The sequence below is a fragment of the Chlamydotis macqueenii genome, chromosome 10 (assembly GCF_036417535.1).
Source record: "Chlamydotis macqueenii isolate bChlMac1 chromosome 10, bChlMac1.mat, whole genome shotgun sequence".
Taxonomy (NCBI): Eukaryota; Metazoa; Chordata; class Aves; order Otidiformes; family Otididae; genus Chlamydotis; species Chlamydotis macqueenii.
Window position 1 is genome coordinate 16365832 of NC_141565.1, and position 13367 is coordinate 16379198.

General features: G+C 42.2%; 1 protein-coding gene across 21 annotated transcripts in view; it reads right to left on the reverse strand.

Annotated features, from left to right (window-relative positions):
- The window catches only part of MAGI1 (membrane associated guanylate kinase, WW and PDZ domain containing 1), a 341064-nt gene that overhangs the window by 156968 nt on the left and 170729 nt on the right, over window positions 1-13367 (reverse strand). The gene's annotated exons all lie outside the window — the stretch shown is intronic.

The following is a 13367-nucleotide window of genomic DNA, read 5'->3' on the forward strand; positions in this document are numbered from 1 at the left end:
CGGAAACGCGCGCCGATTCTCACCTCCTACTTTACTTACGGCATGCGCGGCTGTCTGGGGAACCGCTACGCTTCTACCCCAGACGAGGGCATCCCTCGCGAGGTCTCCTTCCTGCCCCCTCCTCGGCTGAGCCACAGGAGAACAATGCGGGGACAGACATGTAGCAACACCTGCTCTATCGCATTAATATGCACAGGGATGTATTGATGGTTTTTTCCCATCCAACACTAAGACTGCATTGTTCTGGGCGATCCATCAGTGGATTGCTCCCCCTCCTCCACCGCCAGCCCCACAAGCCCCCTTCTGACATGTCCCCTTGTCTCCCAGCCCGGGTTGACGACCGTGTTTAAGAATGCACTTCATTAAATCGGAGCTGCCCCATTCCAACCTGCAATGCGGAGGCCGTACAAAGCAAGCGCCACGCTTCCTCCCGCATTTCCTTCAAAAGCCCCATTGTTCGGCAGGCATCTGGTCCTGATCTCAGCCTATTCGTGCCCATTGACCCCGCTTTTTCGCGGCGCACCCCCTCGCCAACCGGCCTCACGTAAAGCCTGCTTGATGAATTAAAAAGCAGCACCAGCCATCTGTCCTCCCAGGCTGGGCGAAGGCTGCGCAGCTCTGCTCCGCAGCTCCCGTGCCCAACAGCCTCCCGTTACAACCCCGCTTCTCTCCCGACACACGCAACCTGCCGCTGAGGAACCGCTGGGTCCGCGCGGTAAACACAGACCTAGCTTCTCACGTTTGCTGCTTTTCGTTTCTTACGTTAGTATCTAGCAAAGAGGGAAAAAAAAAAACCAAAAAAGAGAATACAACGGAACATTCTCACTTGCCTGAGTCCTTCGAAATTCAAGCACAAATACAAGATTAATCCTTCCTTTGTGAGGTCTTGTCTTTAAGTCGTGGTATGTAATGATCCTCAGCACTGCAGCAGAGGGGAATAAAAAATGCAGGGATCATAAGCAGGGGGAGGACAGGGCTTACTTACATCAGGGTTTCTGCCACATGACAATAGGTTTGAGAGGGAAGAATAAGCTGGCAGCAGCAGCTGACAGTGCAAAAGGGAGAACGCAGAAGCCTGCCTTTTATATTATTGGTGACATTTCTAACACATGACAACAATTTCCATCTGTATTTAAGCTGGGAGTGTGAGGAAAAGAGCATTACATCACGACTCCTCTATTCCTGGGGGCTGTGGAATATGTAGGCCAGCGGGATTAAAAAGCACCTGTGTATGCTGGAGAACTGAAATACCACGAGGCAGATTTTTACCCCCCCCTCTCTTCTTTCTCCCTCACCCTTTTTATTTCTCTATCACCTTCATGGAGCTGCAGTTTGAGAACGTGCCCAGGGAAGCGCAAAATGGTACTGCCCTGGTTTGCAAGGCATGAGAATGGGAGAACTATGCGAATATGCAGTTCTAGCTCTGTTTCCCTCTCCGTAGGAGACACAGCCCTCATTTTTGCAAGCAATCAGACAGAATACAGACCATCTTTCTGTTTTCTGCTGTGCTTGTCCCAAGGGCTTCGAGTTTCTCTTAAAGTACCAACTTTCATCTTCCTTTTAAATCTGCAGAGAATTTCAGTGACAGTAGCAATGATTTTTTTTTTTCCTCTTTCTTTTACAGCCAACACATGCCCATATTTTTTGAAAAGTAAACATCAAGAACAGGGGCCAAAGATATTTTGGAAAAAGCACTTGACTGCTTCAGAGCCAGCAGGTGTCCGTGTTGGACGCTTTCCACATATCTCACAGGACGGGATTGCTTAGATGCAGTACAGAAATCCCAGGGGACTCCAGCCTCGCAAGGAAACCTGCCCCTCCGCAGCTCAATAGTTGCTTCGCCCGGGCTCGTGCGGCTCCACCAAGGGATGCGTGGATTCCCGAGAACCGTGCGGGAGGTGCTGGTGGGGTGGACACAGGGTGCTGTGGGGCCACCCCTGGTCACCAGTTCCCACGGAGCAGGGCTGCGGCATGGCAGGGACAGCACCAGCCGCTGCGGCTCTAAGGAGCAGAGGTTTTGAAGCACACCAGCTGACAGCCATCGCGCAAAAAGCCGCTCGGTGAAGGTGCTGACGCAGGTTCACAACTTTACAGCATGTGCCTGTGAGGGCCAGGCAACGTAAGCGAAAAACATCATCTTTGCTCCAGTACGAAGCCCTACAGCACAAAAATAGCAACTGGTCTTGCCCAAGCACCCAATCCCCCAAAATTTTTTACCTGGGTATGGGCAAAATGCCATCGACAGATAGCATACCTTATATTATCTTCGTAAGAGAAATGGTGACATACAGACAGGAGAATGGCCTGATTATAAATATATAAAACAGTCTTAATTTTATGGGACATAAATATTTTCATAAAAACACCTTATGGCCAGGGTGCTGGCCCATTATGTGTCTCTTGTTTAAAAAGAAAATATACAAATTCTTTGCTCAAGATTCACCTTCCTCATCGCTCAAAAACAGCCTCATGGAGTCCTAGGCTGCTTTCTGGGAATGTATCCTGCCAGCTCACAGTCCCCATGGGAAGCCCAAAGTCTGTGATAATGATGGTTTTTAGAGTACTGGATACAGTAAATCTGAAAACTGCAAGATGAAAATAAATAACTCTTAATTCCTCGCCCCTCCTCTTCATGGCCACAAAATAAAAAAAAATCTGCACAAGCCAGACAAACTCTCTCACCAGATGAACCTTCAATGAGGCAGCACCTAAATGGGACATTCCAGAAAAAAAAAGGCTCTTTATTAAAAAAAAGAAATGGAGCATTTTACTTTACATTTATTCAGAGATGCAGCTCCCCAATCATTTATGAAAACTCTTTCATAAGGTTTGGAAGGGGAGGAAAGGAAACAATGAAATGACTTATTTTTAATCTGGGGTTTAAAGGCTTTTTCTCTTTCCAAAAAAGAGTCCCACACACAAAGAAAGAAATTCAATGCAAACCTCTGTTTCTGTATCATGAAAGCCCCTTCGAGCACCAGAGTAATCAATTTCTCAGAGCTTGTGTGGTCTACAGCAAAAGCCAAAGAAGGTATTTAAGTTTATACAGCCTTCAGCATTTTGATGGCTTGCTTTATATACGACATGTTTGAATTTTATATCTTTTCTACAGTTAGTTATGTCTTAAGAAAATGGTTGCCATCAGTAGAAAAAATAGACACAAAGGAGAATAAATGAAATTCATCCTGCTTTTGAGCTGCTTGCCCATTCTAAAATCAGAGCAATTTAAAGTTGGACCATGAAAACTGTTACAATCATAATGATAGTACCTTTCATTATATTATACCCAGTCTTATTTTAGCATCAAACGCTCTGGCTCATACTAAAAAGGAGAGAGAAAAAAAAAAAAAAAAAAAAAGTGGTGCTCCAATGCCAAGCACTACCAGATAAGCATCCACAGAAATTTACAGAAACAGTAAAGCAAATACTTTGTCAGACGTGAGAGAATTCTCTACCTTTTCTGGAGCAGAAAGTCAAAGGCAAACCATAAATCACTTCAGGATGGGGAAAGGAGCCTTTGTCCTTACGGTAACCCCAACTTCCCACCATGCAGGAAGACCGTCTTGAGACAAGATTTTACAGCTGGGATTTAACTCACGGGGTGGAAGAAGTGTGAGATAGAGCACTCTTGTAGGTAGGAACAAACTTCTCCAACAGGCTTCTCAATCTTTCATCAGTACATTTTGGATCCAATTCACTTACCATGTGGGAACAGCAAATGGGGAACAAACTGTGAATTCAAATAACTGTAAACTCAGCAAGATGTGGAAATAAAACACAGATGGTGCACTTCAGATTAAGGGTCAGCGTTTCAGCGCCGCTTTCCACTTTTACATTGTGATAGGTGATGTATAACAACCACCTCCTCCTCGAGACAGCGCTCTAATTAAACCATGACTCACTTAGGAAAACAAGGAGCCGAGCGATACCTCCACAGAAGCCTCCCTGCCAGCCGAGAGGAGCCAAGGTTACACTGGTAAGCTGCGGCGCATGGTTTTGCTGCTTGAAGATTAACGTTTGGGAGTGGAAGTTGTCTCTGCTAGACAGACACAGATGAAAAAAAGTTTCTTCAGCTCTTCCAGCTCCCAGACACGCTGCAGCAGGGCTGCTCTGCCCGGCAGGGCTGTGCCCAGCACCCATCACAGCACCCGCTTGATCCCTTCTTCACCACCTACATCTCCAGTGAGATTTTGCAGAGGCTGCTCTGAAACCTGTTTGCAAAAGCCAAGAACACAACCACCGCTACCAGCATTACGCTGTACCAACCCTTACAAAGTGCCAGTGCTAAAACACCTCTGGAGGTCTGCATCATGTTTGCTTGAGCATTGGGTTCATTTTATTCTCCAAAATCAATTTGGTCCTCAATCTCAGGAATGGAATTTAGGATGACTTTATTCTTGCTGTGAAGTGTTAATTGCATGCCCAGAGCCCTCTAGGAAAGAGTCTGCTTGGAAGCACAAGCCAAAAGAAAAAAAAAAAAAAAAAAAGGAGTAAGTACAGATTAGATGACAGAAGAACTATAAATCTATAGGATCTTGAAATCCCAGATAGAGAGGAGCAGTAGTGATTGTAAGGTGACTATTACCTTCCAAATATGCTGGAGGTTGTTTATCAGATCAGAGTTAACGAGGGAGAAATCTAATAGTACTATAATATTAAATTTACCATTTTAATGGTATCATCAATGTTCTATAATGTGGGCAATTTGCAGAATGTCTGTCAATGTGATTCTCCAGTGTGGCTAGTTACACAGGAGCAGCGCTAGCGCATCTCGTCAGCTGCTCCCTTCCAGAAAACACTGGCTGTTTTGCAGAGAATTGCAGGCGGCTAAGCGAGATAGCAAAATATATATTCAAAAATGGGAAAGATATTTATGAACATTATGGGAATTTTACATTCCTCAACTCTTTTGCATGTCTTGCTGCTTCTCTCAAAACCTTACATACCTGGATTTAGAATTTAAGTAACCTGAATTTAAAATAACATCACTATTCAAGTACGTTTTCAGCTCCCATGTATTAGCCCACTCTGAACAAAACAAAACAGCAAAAACCCCACACCTTAGAAAACATGAAAGAAGATCGCAGTAAGGGCTCAGAAACTAACAGGTAAATGAAGAGTCAAAATATCCAGTTTCAAGTTTTTGATTACTAATTTAAGGCCAGTGAACAGTAGGAGATGAGAATGCTGCATTTATAAACATCCATCTCCTCATGTGTTCAGGGAAGTTTGCTAAAAGCAGCAGCTTCTTAATTTGGAGTTCCTCCTTCCTCCAGCGTCTCAGTTCTGAGGGAAGCCAGTTCAAATTTCTAACAGAGCAAAGACTACCTGCACATTTTCAGCATAAAACAATCTGCCATTAAGCATTTTTAAAATTGGAAGAAAAATCCACAGTGGCAGTATTTGAGCTGCCATGATGGTCTGAGACAAAAATGAAGTATCATCAATTTATCTAATAAGTGATACTGCTTCTTCCTACAGACCTTTTACCAATATAAACATTTGTATCCTGTTTATTCCCCTGGTAAATGAATTGTTAAATCTGAAGTTTTACTGTGAAACCTGAAGAAAAAGTGCAGGTAGTGAATGAATGATGAAGCATGAAATATAATTAAATGGGAGATGACGCTTCCAAGGGTCTTTGATGTTTTTCTGCATCTTCAGATTCAAAGACCCTGCAAGTAGAACTCCTAGATCACTATCCACCTGATTACTTTGTGATACACGTCTCATTCTGAAGACACATTAGCCTTTCAAAGAGCCATTTATTAAACATTTCCATTTAAATAATAATTTTCACAATCCTCATTGAAACAGATGTATTCCCTCTTAAATCACTAATTAAGAGCAGCCTGGGACATTACAAAGCCCTTTATAAGGAATTCAGGGAACCAGTGTCCCTCTTAAACAAATCTGTTCTGGCAATGACCCAGGAATCTCGACTTCATAACTCAAAGCTCTAATTATTCAAGAGGACATTCTAAAAAAAAAGGATACATCTAGACCTTTATGACTAACAGGAAAGATTTATTTCTCTTTCAATAGAGGCAGAACTAGAAAAATTTGTTCTATTTTTTTCTACCTTCATATTCACAGGGGGTGGGGGGGTGGAAATCAATGAAGATTAATTTACAGAGTTATTCCCAGTAAAGGTACTGGGTATGACTCTCCCCCAAAGAAAACCAGCTAGCAGAATCTAAACAGCTTTATAAATGATTACACAGCTAATCTCCTCTCTGCTGAAATAAAGAGAGAAAGGATTTAGAGGACAAATACAGCACACTTTATGTGAAGAAGCATGGGAATGTTAAAAAAAAAAAAAGGATAATTGTTTGAAGATGAAACGCAGCAAGTCTGCACGCCCATCAAATCGTCAGGAGCTTGCACCTGCCCTTGTCCTCCTGGGCTCACAGGCTGTGGCGACAGCACTGGATGCGACTGGGAATCACACTGGCATTTCCTCCTCTGCAGCGCCACTGGTTTTGCCCACGCTACATTGCAGGTACCACACTGGACCAGAATAATATCGTATCACTGGGGTTTTCATATGTCCTCTTTTAAGGACTGGCATCTCTGACGAAAGCAGCACAGGACTTTCATAACCGTCAAACCACCATGCAAATCAAGAAATCCCAGCACAAACACACCTGTACGGAGCGGTGGAGGGAATCATGGAATATTAAATGTGAATCCCAAATGCAAACGTGAGCAGAAGAACAAGTTAAAAAATGGCTACGCGTTTAATTTTTCCTCAAACTGATCCTTTTGCCTGGGACACTCGTTGCGCTGGTTGTACGATAATCAATATACTGTGAACCCTGAACAGATACATGGTGGCAGTTGAGAAGAAATCAAGCTGCCTCGCTGAAATCAAAAGCTAGGACACCGCAGCCATCACAGAAGATCTAATCAAGACCCTGGGATATCATAGGAAAAATCTGGATATGAGGACACTTATCGCCTTTGACCACACACTCTTCAGCAGATTTTCATTCCATTACTTTGGGGGATACTGTGGTTTGCCCCTTCTATAGTTTAAATTGTGATGGTGAGTAAAACTGTGGCAGTACAGAGTCAGTTTTGAAGTAAATAATGTGGGGTGATTCATCTCCGCCCCTTCAACCTCCAAATGCAGTACCTGCTCTCAGCTCTGATTTCCTCCCTGCTTTCCAAGAGACTCACAACCTTAGAAACCTTTACGTTTTATAACATATGCACAGACGTTGTTTGTGCTACCTAAATATCCACTTGCAGATGCTTTGCCGTAGCACAAAGCAACCACAATGAAAAAAAAAAAAAAAAAAAAGCAAAATTAAGTACACTGGGGACTAACAAAGAAAACTAGCCATGTAATCTCTTCCCACACTTCTTACCCAAATCTCCTTTGACAAGTGGCATGGGAGAGCCTGTGAGGCTGAGCTCTTCTGCTTTGTACTGTTCTGTGGTGCCTCACGCAATTTCAACTCGGGGTACAGTGAAATACAAAAAAGCTATTCCTCACAAACGGGTAAGCAGATGGAGCAATATTTGCTATCATAAGTGCTTTTATTTCCAAATGTAAAAAAAAAAAAACAACAACAACCAACCAAACCCTGACAACCAACAAACCAGTAGTTCCACTGGCACAAAATGCACTATTGATCTGAAAGGACAGACCAGATGGAAAGAAAGGTCTGAAGTCTCCTAGATTGACTAGAAATGACTGCGTACAGAAAGGAACTACACTACAGAAATATTGGCTCTGTGGCTCAAAGCAAGGCATTCTTCTCTCTCAAAAGTGAAAACACATCTGGTTCACCAATATGTGAAATAATTACATCCCTGAAAACTGCAGGGGACTCTGCTGCAATTCTGCACCCCCTGGAACACAGCTACAAGGATTTTCCAAACCCACTGGTTGTGCTCAGGATACAGTCCCTGTTGAAAATACAGGAAAAAGTAAATGCATGTACATTAGCTGGCATGGAAAATATGCCTCCTATTCTTCAGAGCTAGATTAACTCACAAGCAAATGTTCTTGAGAAAAATTATCTTTACATAATGCTGGTACCTGTATGTTGCACCCTAGTGATAAGGACACCATTTTGAAAACATTTAAAACTTTCTCCTAACATAAATCTTGCAAAACAATTATTTTTTGAACGTTAGAAAAAAGATCAGCTTGCTGTTCATCACGTTATCAGTATGGGCCTTCAAAGGAATATTTCATGGACACTGCCACTTTTTCTCATTACAAAAGCAGAATTACACCTTTAGGAAGGGAACCGCAACAAAAGGTACTTGGATAATAAATACGGCTGCAGGTCTGGAAAGCTTTTGAGAATTCAAAGACCATTTGTGTACGTAAACTGATGATTTATTGCCTGTGAAGAAAAATAATGTGCACTGTCAGCGAGTCTGTTTATTCTTAATAAAAATTAGTAACTAAAAGCAACTTCGAAATTGTGACTCAAAAATCCCCACATGTAAAAAACACATGCATTTGGAACATAAAGCTCTTTCTGCTTCACGTCAACAATTTCTCCCAGTATACTGATACACTATTACACCTAGCATTCTAAAGAAAAGATCCTTCTGTGAGTTGGTTTGCATATCCCCTCTATCAATTCATTTTGAAGTTCAGAAGTACTTATGGAGAACCAAGTCCTGGAGAACTTTTAAAAGCTATCCTGGGAAATCACCTAAGTTGGCGTGTTTGACAGGAGCTCCATCACACCCCAGCCCATTTCGTCTCTCTAGTTCTCCATGAGCTGCAGATGATGGTTATGCACGTAGCAGCTTACCTGGCTCCTGGAGCAACTTCTACATCCACTTACTAAAGTTTGTCCTATAAATACTGTGAAGTTTCCTTCTTGAATATTATTGGTTTTCCTTAAAAAGGAGACTTTTTTTTTTGCACCAGTAGATTGCTTGGAATAAAGAAACTTATTCTCAAATTCCCCACTGAAATGTGAGAGAGCTCAGGCCAGGCAGCTGCCAGGGTGTCGCTGTCTTTTTCTAAGCCTCCTTACAGATCACTTGACACTTACACTATTGATTTTTATCCATTTCTTTCCATTTTGCTTCACAGTCCTCTATAAGGCTAACCATAATAGTTGTAGCTACTGTTCTGTAATTGAAGACAGAGGAACAGATCAAACTCTGGGAAGGTCAGAGAGCAGACAGCAGAAATGAAAGTGCCAAATCGCTAACATTAAAATCTCCAGCCGATTAATCCTTGTACTTGTGCTTGTTTTGGGAAAGTGAATCAGCTGTTGAATTATGACCTCCTGAGGTTTCAAAAGCCAATTTTGGGAAGGGGAGGGGGAAAATAAATAAATAAATAAATAAATAAACAGATTTGCCAAATACTGTCTAGTCTGACACCTAAGACTTAACTCTAGGCTAGCCATTACATTCTCCCCAGTTCATCTACCATCAAAAAGACCTTGCACTTTCTGGAATTTTGCTTCTGAATACTACAGCCTGGCAAAAAAAGGAATTGCCCAGTACTGAAATAAGATAAATGCAGAACATACATGAACAGAGAGGGACCACTGATCTGTTATTTCGGTCATGCCTGCACCAGGTATATTGTTTTGGCAAGTAAAGATGCAGATGCCAGACCCATCATAGCTGCCTCTGCTCTTCTCAATACACTTTGAAAAGAAAACCTCTGTCAGGTTGTTGAGAATAAGCAACTAGGACAAATGGCCAGTAAGGCTTGTTTATTTTAAACAGATGCCCTCTACTATCATTTCAAAATGAGGAAGATAATCCTGTCTGTTCAGCCTCCCGTGAACAGTGGTTTAGACACGCTGCTGCAGTGCAACGCTGAAATAAGTTGCTATCGCACATCTCTCTCAATTAACGCTACTGCATAGATATCCCAAGGTAAGGCTGCTTGGAAATCCCTATTGAATGGATATATTCTTACACGTACTTCCAACTAATCACATTTTCCACTAAGCAAATCTTCACATACACCAATCCTGTTTGGGGGAGTTCTGCTCCTAGAAACACTCTGAAACTTAAAGCCAGGATGTCGACACGCTCTGCATCGCTCCCCCCAAACCAGGTGTCATGCAAGTGACATCCACTTCTGTTAGCTCAGGGGGGCTCAGACATGCCACAGGGTGCCGCAGCAAGATGCTTCACAGAGTTCATACACCTGCCCTTTTTGCTCTTAAGTGTTTAGGTCGGCAAAATTGAGCTGGAGTAAGTGAAATCCACACTAGAAATAAGCTGCGGGCAAAGCTTCTGCATTAGTCAAAGCACTTCTGGTACAGTCACGGCCAATCAGTAATCATGAAATTGTTGCCAATTCGGTCTGCTCCAAGCTCAATAGAGCCATTAACCAGCCCACAAATAGAGCGTTATTTCTGGTGATCTTCATTAGGCACATCAGAAAACAGGAAAAATGTGGTGCTTCCAAAGAAAACGAGGCAAAGGGGATAGCTAGAGACTGGACCAACATCTTGCTAATCTGGATGGTGTATTTGAGGTCTTTTTCTAGTTTTGACAGCGGATCCTACATGTTAGGAATGCAAACAGTTATCTATCTGAACATGTTAGGAGAATAAGTTTAAGGTGCTGCTTTTTCTTAAGCACAAGACAAAAATACTCTAAAAATAGTCTCTGACCTGGCATGTGAAGTTAACAGTGAAATGAGAGCATCAGGAAGAAAGTGCAGGCAATAACACACCGTTGGTTCAGCTGACATGAAAGCTGGTTCAGGGGCTGAACCACACCAACTCTTTCAGAGATGTGTACATTGCAAACATAGTGCTTCATAAGCACTTTCGCACCATCCAAATACATAAATAACGTGTTCTCCCTCTCTTCCCGACTCCGGCTTGGTCCCAGATTATGCTAACGTTGTAAACTCCAGAGAAGAATGCTTTGGGTCTGTAAATAAACCCGTGGGCTTGGTGCAATAGTAACAGCAGAGCCCTCACGACGGTACGACAGCCAAACTTGGAGGCCACCTGGAAGCTTGTCACAACTGCTGTTTACTACAGATCTTTGCAGGAAAAAAAATCAGCTCAATGGGGAGCAGGGAGCTGAGGGTACAAAGGCTCAGAGGAAGCTTATGGATGGGTAGAGGGCACGGAGGAGCAGGGGAGACTACAGCTTTCAAAAACAACCCTGTGGTTCATCTACTTATTTCAATACTACTTTGCTTTTAGGTCCATTTCAAGGTCTCATTTCTTTGTGACAGCTCCGACTTTAGGGATGAAGTCCTCTGGTCTCTCAGAAAACCATCCCTGTGTCACCCACTTAGGCAATGCTCATATCCCCTTTGGGAGCTAGCATCATCCCACTCTCTTACCCAGAAAATAAAGCAGATTCTTAACCAGCTCTTCTAAAGTAAAAATCTAAACGATGCTTAAGCAGTGTTTCATTGTCACATGAAATAATGAGGTCAAGTCAAACTTTTTGCATATTTCCTCCCCTCAGCTTGACCTCTATCTTCTGTAAAACCTATAGCCCTATCTTCACTCAGCTCCTGAGTCGGCCAAGCATGCAGCCGACACACAGCTCTGTGGGAAACAGAAACCCTCTGTGTTTTCTCACCACTTGTACCAAACTCCTCAGAGCTGAACCAAGTGGAATTCTTACTAGAATTTCTGGGGAACAAGCTGTTAAGATCACCTTTCTCCATTTTGCACTGACTAATTATCACTTCATTTAGCCCTTACATTAGTGCAACAGAAAGCAGCTGCCAGGCCAAGCACGCTCAGTCCAAGTGACCTTGTGTTCTTGTTTGTGTTTACCATATAATCAGCAGGGAATTCCATTTTCAAAATACAAGACTTCATAATCCATTAGCACTAGAGATTGGTCCAGGGCTCTGGATTTACTGGTCACGTGTACCAAGGAATAAAAATATGAGTGTACAGCTAGATTAATCTCCAGACCTGTAAAGCATCCCAATGCACCGTGCATGCAGCAGTCTCATTCAAATTCATATATGAATATTAGCATAATTCTTAAAAGCTACCACTAATACCATCCCCACAGTACCTGAAGAAAAGATTAAATGCTACCTGCTTTACAACTCAGCAATTATGGAGACACACACACACTATCTCCACTACTCTGATTTTCCATTTGTTTCCTCAATGGAACATAAGTACTGACGTTCTTATTAATGTATCGACAACCCATATCTCGCCCAGCTATTTCTAAAAGGCAGAAATCACTTTCACTGCTCTTAATTTTAAATTAAAAGTCTTTAGCGAGTCCAAGCAGTTTAGCTCACCATCAAGTTCAATAAATCAGAGAAAAGAATCAATGGAAAGCATTTCAAAATGTAACCTTGGTAACATACAAAACGCTTCCACAGAACTTGTGCTCATTTGCTTTATTTGCTGCTTTAGAAATTGGAACATTACACATAGGCAGAAGGACATTAGCATCACAACATTGCATCTCCCAAGCCTAACGTTGCCCGTGCTCTCCTAGAAGGCACTTTGCGCAGTATGCTTCAGAAACCTGCAGCCTGGTGAGTTAGATGACTGAAAACTAACCATATTTCACAGTGACAGAACGGAAAATGCAAGTGTTCAACAGAAAATAATAATGCATATTTATTCTTTATGTCCACGCACAGCACTTTAAATGCAATTTGGCCCATGCTTTCCACTGATAAAATGAGAATAAACTCAATAGTGACATACAGCTTCTGCCATTTGAAGAACCAACATTTGTCAGGGTTACCACACTATTTAACTGTGGCCCTACACAGTTCTCCTGTATGCAACACTTAGATTGAAAACAGCTATTACTCTACGTACTGTTATGTGATATTTGTTGGCAAATACCAATTTTTGAGTGGTAAATTCATTACTCAATTTTTATATAAGTCTACCAGGATAAACAAACTCTGATTTATGTTGAGATAGAAAACGTCAAAATATTTTGCTGCTCATCTCAGTATACCATAACTAAGATGTTTACTTGCTCTTATCCCAGCCTGAAAGGCATACCATTATCCCCACGGCTCATCAAAGTTCAAGCAAGAAACCTTTTCTTTAGAATAGCCTCTCCTGGTAGCTGGGGAATGCCAAACAGAGGTGCAACAAAATTGGATAATTCTCCACTCTTTGTACATCTTCCCAAAATGCCAAGGATAGACTGATTTTGGGTAAAGATTCTGAACTTCTAAAAATTACACACTGCAAACTCCTCAGTTTTCTTCGTGGTTGTTTTTTTTTTTTTTGAGTGAAAAAGAGCATTTCTTTCTCAGATTCACTACCTCTTGCTGCTTATCTCCAACCTGAATTGAGGATGACCTTCCAACAGTGAGAGTTGCCTGCTACAATGACACCCAGCCATAAAATGCTATTCAATTTCACAAGTTAAATAAGCATCAGAAATAAAGT